Here is a 16,379-nt window from a genome sequence, read left to right as displayed (position 1 = left end):
TATACAAGATACTGAAAGACCAGCAACTGGAGAAAGGCACACTGCTCTCTGCTTAACTCACGAGTGCTGAACTTGCCTCAGGAAAATGCAGCAGCTGCTGTTCTGTCTCATCAGCCTCACTACACCCAGCAGATTGTCTTGACCAGTTACAACTCCAAAACCAGTGGCCAGGTCACAGCCACATTCCATTAGCAACCATCTCAACAGGAGAGCAGCACATTCCAACTCCACCTTCCTTATACTTTTTTTTCATATAAGGGATTGCTGCAAATGGCAATAATTCAATCCTTAAAGCCCCTTACTGTGAATATGCTACAAAGCAGCATAGCTTAATTCAGAATTGAGACATTATGGATAAAGTAAGCCACTTACCTCTCCTAATGCTTCTGCAACAATTCAGAATTTTGATTAATGACCTGCTCTGCAACAAGCATCCCTTACACCAACTTCATCAGCAGTCCACTCACTCCCCTCTTGACTCTGGCAAATGCTTTGAACAATTCTCATGTTTAGGACTCAGGGGAGCCATTTCACCTACTCAAAGAGTAAACCAACACCAGGCAACTCTCAAGACACTACTGTACACTAATCCAAGTGCAACTGGAATAGCTATTGTGGATAAAGAGCACGATGCCCTTCCTCGTGGAAAAGAAAGGAAGATCCAAAAATCTCACCCACTCTCCTATTCCTTTTGGACTTGGTGCTAAAGAAGGAGCAGAAGGAGAAAAACCACAAAACATGAAGTGTTCCAAGAATCCAACAAGAAAAATCTGGCACTGTAAAAAATTTACTTATAAGACACATAGTAAAAATGCTAAAAGCTAAGTAAATAGTAAATCTCACAGCTAAGCTTCCAAAACTCCTCACTTTGCTACTCACTTTCATTAGAAATGGTTTATATAAAAATGTGTCTTATTAGTAAACTCACACATCAAACAGAGAATTGACTCAAAAGACACTTCTAAGGTGGCTAGGGTTGCTCTAGAGTTGATAATTTCTGATTTAACAGCTCTCTGAAAGTATGATCTTCAAACCAACACCTAAGATAATGGGAATTAAGTACCTGCCAAAGACAATTATTTCCTCCCAAGGCTGCAAGGGCATTCCACATCTATCTTGATTTTGGACAGCTGGGTTCGCACCCTTGCAAGAGGTGAATTCTGCCCTCTGTGCAGTTCAGCTGATGAGCAGTTTCTCTTAACTTAATCATCCACTGTCCACTATCAGATACTTCAAGTCTATAATGATCTCTTTTCCAATAAAGAATGGACACTAACTCAGACTCACTGCAGAACCCCTCCTAAGACTCCAGGCTTTTTACATCCTAGTAATTTATCTTCAGGCTTTGCAAATGTAATTGAGACTCATTTTAGGTCCTGAAAAATTTTCCCCATTACATTAAATCTCTTTCTTCAAAGGGGGAAGAAAGAAAAGAGCAAACTAGAAAGAAAGAGGAAAAAACCCAAAAGGCAATTATCAGTAACAATTATCAGTGACTTGGAAAAAAATGACAAAATTGAGCAGGCAAGTTCTGGATGCAGGAGGAAAAAAAGGAGATGCATCCAGAAGACATGGAAAATGGAAGATGGACTACAATTCTGTGGACACACAAGTCCTGAAAACCTACTTACTTAAACCATGAGAGCCTCAAATGCAGATGGTTCAAACCTGATTATTCCCGCTTTATAACCCTAAAGTTTCGTTTCAGAGGAGGTCAAAAAATGAAGGCAACAATAGCATAAAACAATGAAAATAATAGTCATTTGTTTTTCTCTTTAAATCATTAAAAGGCTTCTGCCTGCTTTGTCAGTAGCATAATCTAGGAAATCCCAAAGCTTACTGTGTTTTGGCCTAAAAAAAAATGCAATGAAGAATACACCACTTCCCGAACCTGTCAAGTCTCAACAACTCTCCTGCCCAGCAAAAGAAAAACCACAAAACTTTCATCCTTACATCATCCTAGTCAACATGAAATGAACATAAAACAAAATTAGGATTTAGGATTTACATATCTTGCATAAAACTGAAGTTAATCCACTGATCACCAATCCTATGGACAAAAGGAAGCCATTGAAGATTCTATTAATCAGAAACAATTACACTAATCCCAAATTACCTGTGCATGTATATGCTGAAACAAAAATAACAAATGATTTGTCTAAAAAAAGCAGTATTATTTAGAACATCAATGATATCCTGGATTTAGGTGAACTGAACTTACTAGAAGCAATTAAGAGGAAAAAATCTATTCAGTCTTCAGATTATTCTCCCTTCGATTTTTAATGATAATAAGGTCTCCATATTAAATAAATTAAAAAAAAAAAAAAGGTGGAGGAGCAAGTTTTGAGATGGGTCCAAGTGCATAAGGCCCATGCTGCTATCTGTGGTTTCTTCCCTGCTCTGATGCATTTTCAGGAGGACACTGGAGGAATTCTCTGTAGCAAGCTTTCTCCAAGCAATATTTTGGCATGATTCCAAAGCACTTGTTTTAAAACAAGCCCAGCAGTCTGGATCAGCAACAGACCTGCAGAAAGTCCATAAGGCATAATTTTCTTTCAAGGGCAGATCAGGATCGTCATACAATTGAGATTATGCTGCACAAAAAAACACCCCAAAAAAATCTCAAACCAGCAGAATGGATAAATGGATAAACGCTCTGACAAACCAGCACAGACACACGCACACACAACTCTCCTCTGCTTGCTCTCATAAGCAGCATTTTTTGCAAGAGCAAAATATCAACAGACAAACAAACCAAACTCAATGGGCCAGGAAAGCGAATTAATGCATTTGTTTCACTTAAAGCGCTCCCAGGAGCAACAGTAGCACTTACATGCCAGACTTACAAGAACAAACACTGCAAGAGAAACACTAACTGTGAAGCAGAGATGGGTCACTAAGCTTACTTGTGGCAAGCTGACACATTCCTTCTGTCTGCTTGTCCAGACTTGTCAGCATTCTGCTAGCAAGCGGCTGAAAAACCTATAGCCATGTTGATAATCTAAAGTACGTTCAGAGAGCACCTCCTCCTCATCAGCCCAAAGGGAGAACTCCACCACCAAGCAATAAGCACCCAACAGGGCACAAGGGCAAAAAGGTGTCACTAACCAGCCACATGAAGGAGGAAGGCAACAGAGTGCAAATAAACACTCAGGGTGACTGAAGAGTAAACATTGTCAGAAGTACAAAAGAAATATTCCCTCTTAAATTTAATCAAACTTTCTCATACAATTAAAAAACAGGGACAAATCTCTGCCTGTGTCCAAGTGAGACTGACTAGTGCTATTTCCTAAACTGAAAGATGATGAGGAAAAGAGTATTGCATGATGATTGCAACACAATTTTCTTAAGCTTGCATATCTATAAAGATAGCTCAGAAGAGAAAGTGTCTTCCAAGACCTACTGTGGCACACACGGCACTGCTTTGTCTCCACTTCCATCTCCCTGCCCTGTTGACAATACAACCTGCACGCTGGAAGCCAAAAAGAAACAAAACTGTTTTAGTACTGGGAGGACCTCATATTCTGAAATTGTCTGTCATGCTTAAACTATTGAGGGGAAATTAAACAAAAAAACCTGCACACCAATAACAACAAAACAAAACACAGCACCACGATAACACACACCAAAACACCAAACCCCACAAACCAAACAGACAAACTCAACTCCCTCCAAGCCCTCACCTACTGGGTTAAGTAATTAAATTTCTACCATCTTGAGACTGAATTGTGACTACGATAATGATGATAATGTTATTTAGACAAGTTATATTAGTTCAAATTTGCCAGACATCTTTCTCAGAGACATTTATATATGCTATCTCACCTGCATTATTAAATTGATCACTTTGAGATAAGCATGGTATCTTCACACGAATATACTCAGTCACTACCAGAGCTGGCACATGCTGCTCAGTATCATTAAACTGATACCTTCAGCTCAGCAACCTACCTTTAATCACATTAAAGGTACACCAGCTAATATAAGAAATAGAAGCCAGTAATTCATGTACCTGGATGAGCACACTGGGGGAGTAGATGGTAATTACAAAACAATTATTTGCACCTCTTTGCAGACAGGGTACCTTCCAATGACACCCATTTTAGTACCTCCAAATGCACGGCTATGTGCTAGAAACCAGATTGGGAAGAAGGGATCTGAACACACAGAACACAAATCCCAAAAGAACCAGCACGCCCATGGTGACGTAAGTTACACAACCCTTGAGCGCAGCAGGAGGCATCCCTGAATTGGGGGAGGAGGGGAGGGTTTCAAAGCAGGCAAGAAATATTACTGCATAAACCAGCACACCAACAGACTACTCTGAGACATCTAAAGGTCAGCCTTCTTATAGCTCAAGAGAGCAACCAGAATACAAATGACTACCAAACACTTAAATATATTTTATTAGTGAAAGCTAAATTTATTATTGAAGGTCAAGATAAAGTTAAAAAGAGCCTGAGTCGGCATCTCTGCATGCAGATCATATTTATACAGCTCAGGGCTCTTGGACCAAGCAGATAATGGCATTACAACACATACTGGAAAGTGAGCAAACTCACTTTCAGTACGAAAATGAAACCTCTTAGGACTGGTAACTGGCCAGGAGAAGAGATTATCAACCATGTAAGATTCCCCCTTAACTCACAGCCATTAATTATGCAGAACATCATTTTAAAAGAGGCACCTCCATTCAAATAAAAGATGTTGCAGCCATTGCAGCACTGCTTATGTGGATAATCATTTCTTACAGCAAAAAACCATTACAGTCATCCAAAGCTGATCATCACTACTGAAGCAACAGATTCTTTAAAAGGCAGCTGTTTTCAACTAAGAAAGGACACCACATAGAGTGAAAAGATGTAACCTACTGCAATTATAGTGCTCCAGTACAAATGTTTCCCAGACATTGCTCTGAACACCCATGTTCTCTGTCCTTACCTCTTCCTTTACCATGCCTTTTTATTGAAATAAAAGCTAATTTAGACCTGGCTAGCTATTCTTCGAGATGAATCAACATGACATTTCAAAACAAACAGAAAATGAGAGTAACCTATTAAGAGGTATAAATTTTGATACAGTAGTACAAGCCTTCAGCTCATGATGAAGTTTTGCCATCATCCTCCCAGACCTGTTCAACATTTTCTTTGAGGTCTTAGAGTCCCATCTCAGGAGTATTTGTTACAAATGGTATAAACTAACATCAGCATAAGCAACAAAAAAAAGAAAGGGAGGGTGAGAACACCACATTCTTTCTGCAAGAGAGGAAAAAGGAGCAGCATTAATGCAATATCTGTAAGCACATACACTCCAGCCTAAGCATTATTCTAACAGTACCTGAGGAGAGAGCTGGAGGGCAACACAACTTATTTTTAACCCAAACACTAAGAGTTACAGTAAAATGGTCAAAACAAAATCCTCACATCTTGTTTGTTAGACTGTGGCTTTTCTTCTCCTACTTACATGCTGCTAATAAAGAAGCTAGGGACAGAGGGAAACAGACCTATTTTGCTGGTTTTACTTTTTATTGGTAGATTTTTGCTTGTTAACTGGCAAACTGGGCATCACCATACTAATAAAATTTAAAAGAAGGTGAAAAGAATTCTACAAAATTCAAGATACATGCAAATACCTCTTGTCCAGACTAAAAATAACCGCAATACTTGAAATAAAGAGAAAATAGCATAGAAAAAAATTAAAGTTTTCATCATGCCTCCATTTTCCATTCATGTAGACAGAGCAATCTTCCTGAAACATTTATACAGAAAACTACTCAAAGACAGTCTTCATACATTTGTAAGAAAATGCACCACTGCACACCTACTTTTCTTCTTTAAATATCAAGGCCATTCATGAACCCCAAACAGTGCAATTCTTTTAAAAACATGGGTTGTTCAGAGACTCCTCATCCAATATTATTTAATGCTTTAACAAGAAAGTGTGACTTCTGACCAATGTTCTTAACATGTTCCAAGTTTACTATTAACTTTCAGTCGAGTCAGGGTGCTCCGGATCAAGCTCCTGTCCTTCTCCACATGATTAAGTGCAGGCTCATTTCTTTGAGCACCCACCTTAAGCCAAGTAAAAGGGTCAAAGGGCACTTGTTTGTAATTAATTTATGTCTACGAAAGCAGCTTGCTTTCTCCTGGGTAGAGGTAAGAGTCCTCTGCAAGCTGTGCTCACTTTTCAACAAGGCTTCCCTCAGCCACTGCTGGCACATCACTGCCGCCCACCACTCCAAGAGCAAACACAGAAGTCTGAGCAGACCAGTTATTAGCCCACAAGTGGACAAAAAACCAGTTACAGGAAAATACCCAGTACTTTCATAGCCTACCACACTAAAAATTATTTTACTATCTTCAGCATCATGTGGGAAAAAAAGAGAGAAAAAAATATCACTCTCTGCCTATCTGCCACTGGGCTTCACAGTGGACATGAAACATTCCCATGTCTTCATTGGCTATTTAAAGCACAAAAAAAATCTTGCCCCATACCCTTACCTCTTTCTGTAAAAAGTCAGGCCTCTAAACGCCATGTTCCCAACCTCTGCAAATGTCCTACCTCAAGCACAATAACAGATGTCCCTTCCAACCAAAATTTGTCCGGTGTATTCAAACTTTTCCAGGTGAACTTAAAATTTAAGATGAGTCCTTCCTCACATCACATAATAAAGGTGAGTATTCAGAGACATCAGCAGTCTGTTGAACCCAAGTCAAGAAAATGCACTTCAATTTACAATGACCCTGCAGTGCTTGAGGTGCTCCACTTCCCTACTCATTGTGAGTATTTCAAAGGCAGACAACAAGCATGTCTAGGGACTTCCAGCTCAGCACCACAACCCTCAGCTTAATGCAACAAGACAATTCTGGGCTAAATTCCACACAAAATGAACATCTACTAATGATGGTATCCTTTTCTTTTCCTAAACTATTTAAATAAGCTTATTCTCATACTTTGTGCTATTACATTTTCATTTGAAATGTTTGTCCTTACTCAGGCAGCAAGTTCAACTTCATCCTGCAAAGGATCATGGAAAAGAGGATAGACAGAAAAGTGGAAGAGTGTTTTCATCTTTTAAATTTATTCTGTTTGTTCCAGAGAAACCTAAACCCTCACCTTGGTATGTTCTCTACTCAATCTGAGCTACTTCAGACAAATATCAACTATATTTATCTCCTCCTCTAAAGAAAGTTCACAATGCAGACACATAGCTAGACTAAAAAGACTTTTCCAAGTACGTTACTTGCAGTACACACACCTCCTCTGCTTCCTTTTATTAAAAGGGAGGAAAAAACCTCAACCAACCCAAACAAACAAAAACCTCATCACATCATCATCTGTATTTGAAGCATACAATATATACATATGTGCTTTACTGAAATAAAAACAGGTTATAACTTTAGGCTTTAACTGATCAGTAGGCTATCCCAATTCATACCAGGGAAGTTTATGTGCTGATTTTGGCTGGAGTAGAGTGCATTTTACTCAGAGTGGCTGGTATGGGGGTGTGTTCTGGATTTATGCTGAACTCAGGGTTGATAATACAGAGATGTTTTTGTTATTGTTGAGCAGTGCTTACAGAGAGCCAGGGCCTGTTCTGCCCTTTGTACCAGCCACACCAGCAAGGAAGCTGAGGATGCTTGGGATGGTGGGAGGAGACACTGCCCAGACAGGTGACCCCAGCTGGCCAAACAGATATTCCAGACCATGTGACATCATGCCCAGTATACAAAGTGAGGGGAAGAAGGAAAGGGGAGTGATGGTGTTTGTCTTCCAAAGAAATGGTTATCCATGATGGGGCTCTGCTCTCCTGGAGAAAGCTGATCAGCCCATGGGAAGCAGGGAATCCATTCCTTGTTTCACTTAGCTTGTGTGTGTGGCTTTTGCTTTCCCTGGTAAAATGCCTTGATCTCAACCCACAAGTTTCCCAGCTTTCACCCTTCTGACTCCCTCCCCATTCCTGGTGCAGTGCAAGTGAGCAAGTGGCTCCATGGGGCTTGGTTACCAGCTGGGGATAAACCCTGACACCGTACAAGTAATTAAAAAAAAAATCCTGTTACTTATACAGCACATCCAGAGCCCTGTCTGTACAAAAACACCACCAGCTGAACTACAAGGGCTTTCAACAGACAGCAGGGAAGCCATGGTCTCCCCTATCTTGATCCAACACTGCTGGGAGCATGGCTATGTTGCTGGAAAGAAATGCATGCAAAATGTTTCTGTCCAGAAATTGTTACAGTCAACGTAAGACATGTTGCTTTACACACTCTAATCTAATAATGAAAAGCTTGAGAAGATACTCCCTGGTTACTTCATGACCCACTCAAAATCTAAATTAAGTATTCATCACTAGCTTAGGCTCACTGCTCAGAACTGTTAAAAAGAAACTTTTGCAAACCTAATTAACAAGCAAATTATCATTCTCTTAGACCATATCCATAGAGACTTTGTTTTTACATTTGTACTGCGGCTCACTGCTCAACTGCTGACTCAAGTATTAGTATTTAACTTGTGATGCAATACCAAAACAGTTTCTATGCCTATTCCACATGACTGCTTATAAAATTATAACGAATATTTACTTCTGCCTGTTCAGATAGGCATGCTTTCTTCTGCAAGTGTAAAGAAACTCCCAAATAAAATAAATTTCACTCCTCCTCAGTCACCTTAACAGACAGAAAACCGGTGATGACAAGAATATTACCAGCTCTGATCACAGCTTTCTCAGTCTCATACCTGTGGCACTCCAGCTCAGAGAATTTTGCCATGTGAAGATTCCAATGATGATGTAACCCTCACAGTTGTGGGGAAAAAATGACAACTGCATGCTTAAGGCTCAAAATCAAAAAAGAAATCAATTTGGTTTGTGCTTTCAGTGCTTTAAAAGCCATAACTTGAGCCAATCTCACTACTGAGGGCCTACACCATGACATTTCAACTCTGAGAACAACAAAAGGCCCAACTTTTACATTAAGAAATGCACTCTTCAGCTGTTTTGTCTGTCATTCTGCCATGTGATACATTCTGTACTCTGTGCACTCATGCAAATACAAACCAAGGCCTCACCTCGTTCCTGGCTCTCACTTGAAGACCCAAGGACCTCCTTAAAATCCCATTAGAAGTAAACAAGCCTTGGCAAGCAAACACAGAACCAAATCCTAAGACCATCAATGGCACTCTGAATGCCATCAAGGTGCTGAATTCCTGTCTCTTGGTTCCAATACTCCTTTGGTTGTCTTCAGGCAACTGTTCAGTTTGATTTTTTTGTTGTTTTAGGGGGTTTTGTTGGGGTTTTTTGGGGGTGTTTTTTGTTTGTTCTTTGGGGTTTTTCCCCTAAACCTAAGTATAATTTCTGAGCTTGCTTCCATGCATCGCTGGCCCCCTGCTCTGCATACTTTGGCTGCAGGAATCACGTGAACTGGTACTGCCACTGATGCCTCCATATAAAAACAAGCTTCCCCTAGAACAGCTCTCTACCACAGGCTGATACTCCCCACTGGTCTAATAAACCTCAGACAAAAGCTCAGGCTCATTATGCCAAGTGCACTTACATCTGATTAACCTTCTCAGGGAACTTTACCTAAGGCACTCTGAACAGTCTTTCTCCCTTTCAGGATTGCCCATCACCCAAGCACTTTAAAAGTCTTTAGAAAGTTTTATTACTAACCCAAGTTGATATTTTGGCATATTTTATCCCTCTTTATCCTTTAAACAACATATCTTCTGGATACCCTAAGAATTTGCTTAGCCCTGCAATTTCTCCTTCTATTCCCCTTATCTCAAATTAAAAAAAAAAAAAAGGATATGCTTACAGTGCCAAATAACCAAACACAGACTTTCGGAAGTTCCTGCTGTACAAACCCCCTCTTCCTGTTACAGCCCATCTGTGAGCTCAGATTTTGGTTCTCAACAAGAACCAGGGATAAAAAGCAACACTATTCATCACCATGGCATTCAAACACATTCCACTTTCTGAAGCAACACACCATCACCTATTCACACAAATCAAACCATCCTGCTTTGGGACAACACTGAGATTTTTACCATGTCTTCAGATGAAAATAATAAATCATCTGGTAATGTAAGAACATAAAACATGGTTCACTTGCACCCACATTCCACCTGGCAGAACGATACTGAGAAAAGTAGCACTAGGTAGAGCTACTCTCTCATACCCAATGCATGGTGATCACTCTGACAAAAGCTGCAGTAAAATAGAAAGCCAGATGTACATTTTTCTCAAGAGCTACTGATCCACACTCTCACTGAAGTCATCAGATTCCAAAATTGAAAGACCCCAAAAAAATACAAAACACCTAAGAACGTGTAGGAGTATGTTCTCCTTCTAGCCATGTGTCTATCTTTGCACTACCAAATTGTCAGCTCTGAAGGTTTGGGGTTTTTTTCCCATTTGCTTATTTGATATAGCTGGTTTAAGATAAGGATCAATGTTGCTAACTCCCCCTTATTTCTGAAATCCTTCACTACAAATCCTCAAATGCAAATTCAAAATCAAAACTGTCACAGCCATTAGTAAGAAAATGTATGATTCAACAGATGGACCAGCTCTATAGTTAAATAGGTCTGACCTTTCTAAGGTAGTTGTCTTAGAATTGGAAAAAGAAGCTTAAGTTACCCATGGAACTGATGAATACTCACCCAGCCTAAAAAGCAGGAATTTATCACTTACAGTGCAACAAAAAAAATATCTGTAGAGCAAGAGAGAAAAGGATGAAATAAGCCACCTGGAAAATCCACTTCTTCTATGTGTTTTCAAATTTATTATTGTCTGTACATTAGGTTAGCCAACCTGATCAAAGCTTTTTCCATGACATATTGTAATAAAAACACATGGAAATAACAATATTTGTGAAGGTGTAAGAACTAAAGATCCTATTAATCCATTTCTGATTTATAATAATCCATTTCTGTTATAATTCAGATGCATCCATCTCATCTTTTGCTGACATTTCTTAAAATTTTCCCAGAAATAAGAAGCCACTTGCCTTCATACCATTCAACATCCCTTATTGTTTATGGCTCCCACACAATTCCCTCTTTCCTAGCACAACACTGTTCTACTGCACTTGAAATTTCAGAAGATATTTTTTTACATGTGCAAGTTCTGCAAATCTGTTTCTATTCTGTGGTATGTGAGAAGCATTACAAGTCACATGCTTAAGACAGGCAGAAATCCATCACAGGGTAGTGATGAAACACCAAAACCAGCAAAGCAGTCAAACTCCTTTTCCCTCATATGAGAAAGATGCCAAAAGACAGGATGTAGCTCTCACTGGAATAAAGTAATTCCAAAACAAGAAACTTTTTTTTCCCCCCCCAAATCTCAATACAGTTTTACTTCTACTATCACACCTTTGCTCAACAGGTAGGGAGAGAAAAAGAGAAAAAATTACACCATAAGAAAAAGCCAAAAATATTCCCTGCTGTCATTCAAAATTTCAAAAACATCAGCACAATTGTCAAAAATCATGTCAATTACACATTTGCATACAGAACAAGAATCAGAAAAATTTGCCCCAGAGCTTTAATGGGAAAAAACTAAAGATGTAGGTCATCTTCACTCACAAAAGACTTAAAGGAAAGAAAAAAAAAAAACCTCCTGCATACTTAGAGCAAAGCAAATAGAAAAGGAACAAGACCAATTCTTTCTTCTTTGGACTGGACAAAGCAGCCCTTCTCACTTGTTTTGAAAGCCTTGATACCAGCCAAGAGCTCCTAGCTCTTGAAATAAGAAAGCTCCCCCAACAGTGACAGCAGCACCTGAGGCTATGCCATGCCCCCCAGCAAGATGCTGCCATTCAGGCCTCAGAGCAGTCACCAAGTCCCTGTTTGTACCAGGCAGCTGCTGTATGCATTTACCTGCAATATCCAGAAGGACAGGGGATGTCACTAAAAAGCCAAAGCCTGCACTACTGCCTCATCAAACACGGGTTGCTTGCCAAACAGATGCTCTCAAGGCTGGATCACCACTAACGCATACTCAGTCCTGCAAAGCTTGCAGTGCTCTCACCTGAGCCAAGAAGCTGCTCTCACCTCCCCACCAATGACTTCAGTTAAAATGGTACATCCTGCCAGCAGGATTTCGTACCCAACAAAAGGATATGGCAACACCTTCTGTACTGTCTGTGGGACAGCAGCTTAAAACAAATGCACACAGGAGCCTTATAATCATGTCCTCCCCAGCCTGGAGAAGGTATGAACAGCCCAGCAGCAGGATGAAGGGCTCCAACAGAAGATAAACAGTTTCCCTCTTGCATTATGAAACTGTGAACGAAATGACAAAGTTAAAGAGAGCTGTTCTAGGAGATATGACAATCTTACATCAATGCACCTCAGTCCTTCAACACATGAAGGCTTAAAGACTCAAGCTGTTGGTCACTTAGGACAGATAAGTAACAAAAAAAGTACTTTTTAAAACAACCAGCATTTCAAACACATCAAAGAAACTGTTATGTATTTGTCATAACTTGGACATTTCCAATAGTGTACTATTGCAATCAGCACCACCACCAGCATGAAAAAAAAAAAATCAAGAAGGAAACCAGTGAAGTTAAAAGCTCCTATATTAAAGCCATGAGGAAATAATTTGTTTTCCACTTACACGCATACCCAGAAATTGTACTGTGGACCAACAGAAAATTCTATTTCCCATTACAAAATGCAAGTTACATTCTAGTAACATATCATAAGAATAGACTTCCATGGTACTAATTATCAGAGAAGCAAGCAAGCAATAGGGGGTAAATTGTGACTTAGATGTATGGTTTCTCACAGCATACTTTGTCTGAACTCTTCAAAATCTGTTTATTTTGGACAAATGACACAAGACTTCCTCATGGCAGGAAGTCCTGCAAGTCAAAGGCCACTGCTGAAACAGTATTTCCACTATTATGCAATAGGGACTGAAAATCACTTACAGACATGAACAAAACTGCTAATTAACATGAACAGATTTGTCCTCTGTCAATTTAACCAACCAAGAGGGAATCACTCTCTTCTCTTTACATTTTTCAGCTTAGCGCATCTTCAGAACCCCAAGTGAACGCCCAAAATCCAGCCACGGAACAATTCATACCAACATTTGGGAAGTGAAACATCATGTTACAACACCAAAGTTTCCAAACAATCTCATGACAGTCCTGAGCATTTCAAAGGGTAAGCAGAACATCTGCCCATACTCACCCCCATTCCCTGCACATAAAGCACCACTGAAAGCTTCCTGAACGCTAAAAATCCCACAGAACACTTGTGGAAAACTGTGAATTAGTTAACGCAAGGTTGGTGGATGTGAAACGCACAGCTGAATTCCTCTAACAGCAACACACATCAATACATCCTGAAGACCTGCTCACCTTGCACACTTCTGCCAGTTTAGCTCCACTAAACCAGAATTAAGTACCAAGGTTTGAGTAGCCACAGGCAGCTGTCAGATCACCTTCTCAGACCACTCCTGTACCAAGATGCAACAAGATAATGTACCCTTGTTATGTCAAGGTTGAAATTATCAATAACTATAATTGTTTTTTTTATTTAGCATCTTTCTGTTACCACTTGGAACAAAAAGATAAGTGTTTAAGTGTTCTTTTCCCATAGTCCCATTCTCTTTCCCTAGTACTGTGTGGTAGCAGTACTACCAAGTAGCTGATCGTGATGTACTGAACTGGAAACAAACAACTGACTGGACACACCAACCCTTACTTAAACCTTGATACAGAAATGTTGTATCACATTTTCAAATGGGTGCTGAAGATACTAAGTCACAGCAGCACCATGATTAACCAGATAATCAGCTGGCTAAGAGATGCAATATGACCATAAAAACCAAAACATACTACATTTTTATTCCAAGTCTAGAAGCCTAAAATTGCCCAACTAGAAAAGCAAATGTGCCCAGTTCCTAGCAAACACATACCAAAGTGAAGAATACCATGCACCATCCTCCAATCTGATATTTGAGGGATTCTTCTACCCAAAACACTTTGTTATCAACAGTGTTGAGTATTCCAGAGCTGGCTCCAAATGAGCTCAACAGACCCATACCACATAGTGAGGAGACACCCACTCACAGTCCAAACATGCAGCTGAATTTAGACTGCCAGCACGTCTTGACCAGGGCCACAGAACAAAGGCACAATGCCACATGAACATGGACACATTTCCAGGACACAATGCCTGCCTACAACCTAAAAGCAAAGAAAGACTTGGCTGGCTTACTGCCACTGACCAGTTCCCACAGCAGGTAAGTTCATATCTTCAAACGCTGTATGTCTACCAAGATGGCGCAGGATGAATGAGATATTGCAGAAACGTCAGTTCACACAGACTGTACAATTTGTTCACATAGCCTACTTCAAGATACTGCTAGCTTGTCACCAAAATGTGCCAAGGATGCAATCAAGCTGGCTCTCTCTGCAGAGCCTGACTGGATCCATAGGATTCTGTGAGCTCAGGAATATCCTACAGCTGTACAGCCATAACTGGGCACAGAAGCATGCACAGGCAACAGGAAGCAACCCAGCTTTGGGGAAGAAAAATAACTTCTGTTAGCTACAACGTGCAAAACTTACTTCTCTTAACAGGAAACCCACCACTTGTTTTTCGTAGTAAAATTTCATGGTCCAATACGTGGACACGCATGAACCTTGTCACAAACCAACATTACCAAAAAACCAAAATTCAGGCATTAAAATAAGGCCAGGACTCACAGGTCTACACTGAAACCTCGCAAATTACTCTAGTTAGCAAAAAAATTTCAGTTAAATCATTCATGAAACTCTAGGTCAAAATAAATACATCTAGTCCTTTGCACTTCTTCCATAAGTATTTTGCTATGCAGGCACAGCTACAAATTATAGTCTTAACATTTCAAGGTGAACATCACACAGGGTTTCAGCACCCAGCACTACTGACTGGTCTCGATGCAAACCTCTCCATTTGCGTCGACCGCCTCTCAGAACTGCAGGGCAAAAACCACGCTCAAGACAAGGAGCAGGTACTTCAGCAGCGCGGCAAATCCCCCCAACACCATGTTCCGAACCCTCCAGGGGCCACGACTCCCCTGTTCCCAGGGACGCACCGGGGACAAACCTGTCGGGTTCTGTAACTTCAATATCCCTGCCGCACCGCGGGGTCGACAGCTCGAGGCTGCCGCCAAAATCAGTACCCGCACGAAAAATCAAAATAAAACGCGGGGGGAAAAGCCGACCCGACGCACCGCCTGTGAGCCGCCCAGGAACCCCCCCACATTCCCGGCAGGCCTCCCCAGGGCCGGGGCCGCCGGGCCCCTCCCGCACCCTGCCGGGGCTCCCGCGGGAAAACCGCCCGCCCCAGCCACAACAAAGGCGGCCGGAGCGGCCCAGCGCTCGCGGGGCTCCTTCGCGACCCCCGGGCTTCCCCCGGGCCCCCCCGGCCGCGGCCCCGGCGCAGCCCCTGCATTGGAGCCGGAGGGGGGGTGCCCGCGCAGTGACAATGATCGGCCGCCCCCGGCACCTGCGCCGCCGCCCCCTCCTCCAGCCCGGCCCGGCCGCTCGGCATCCCCGGGGAGCGGGGCCTGCGGCCGGGCCGAGGGGGCGCCGGGTCTCCCCGGGCCCGCCGACGGCGCAACAAAGCGGCGGGGCCCGGGAGGCGGCGGGTAGCGCCAGCGGGCACTCACCGGGGGGCAGCGAGGTCCCGGCGGTGCGGCTGTGCCGGCCCGGGGAGGGGGCGGCGGGCGGTTCGTCCCTCCTCGCTCTCCTCTCTCCGCTGCGCTCTCTCTCCGCGAGCAGGGCTCGGCTTGGGGGGTTACGCGGCGCGGCGGCCGCGGCCGGGCGGTGCGGGCCGGGTCGGGAGGACGGCTCCTCCCGGGCGGGCTCCGGCGGGAGGCGCCGCCGCCGCCGCTGCTGCACCGTCCGGGCGCCGGGGTCGTCCCGGCCCCATCAAGGCCGGGCCGCGCCGAGGGGGCCGCGGAGGGAGCGGGGCCGCTCCCCGCGGCGGCTGGTGGCCATCTTAGTCCTCCTCCTCCTCGGCGCCGCGTGCCCCCTCCCCGCCCGGCTGCCAGCGCTGCCTCCTCCCTCCGCTCCTCCTCCTCCTCCTCCCACTGCTCCCGGCTGGCTGCGGTCGCTCCCGCGGCCCGGCGAGGCCGCCCGGGGAGAGCCAGTTGGTCTTGGCAGGCCGTGGGCCCCCTTCTTAATTCTGGGTTTTATTACAATTATCTTACCTTTTGGAGCGGCGGGTCCCCCCGTTCTGTGACAGAATTCGCACTCCTCTAGCGCTGACCGTCCGTGTCCTCTCCCTTCTGCCCCGCCGCCACAGGCCCGAGCAGCTGAAACGCGAGGAGAAGCCGTCCCGAGCAGGGAACTGGATGTGTCATGAGAAGGGGA

General features: G+C 42.9%; 1 protein-coding gene across 8 annotated transcripts in view; it reads right to left on the bottom strand.

The window, feature by feature from the left end:
- Nucleotides 1-16,048, bottom strand: part of WDFY3 (WD repeat and FYVE domain containing 3) — a 152,623-nt gene extending 136,575 nt beyond the window's left edge. For 7 of the 8 annotated variants that reach the window (XM_077176944.1, XM_077176948.1, XM_077176947.1 and 4 more), the window contains exon 1: nucleotides 15,674-16,048. The gene's annotated coding sequence lies outside the window, so the exon portion shown is untranslated. The remainder of the gene's footprint in view (nucleotides 1-15,673) is intronic. The other variant, XM_077176950.1, reaches the window with a different exon arrangement.
- Nucleotides 16,049-16,379: the final 331 nt, after the last annotated feature.

This window comes from Agelaius phoeniceus, chromosome 4 (genome assembly GCF_051311805.1).
Source record: "Agelaius phoeniceus isolate bAgePho1 chromosome 4, bAgePho1.hap1, whole genome shotgun sequence".
Lineage (NCBI taxonomy): Eukaryota > Metazoa > Chordata > Aves > Passeriformes > Icteridae > Agelaius > Agelaius phoeniceus.
This window is presented reverse-complemented; position numbering and strand designations above follow the sequence as displayed.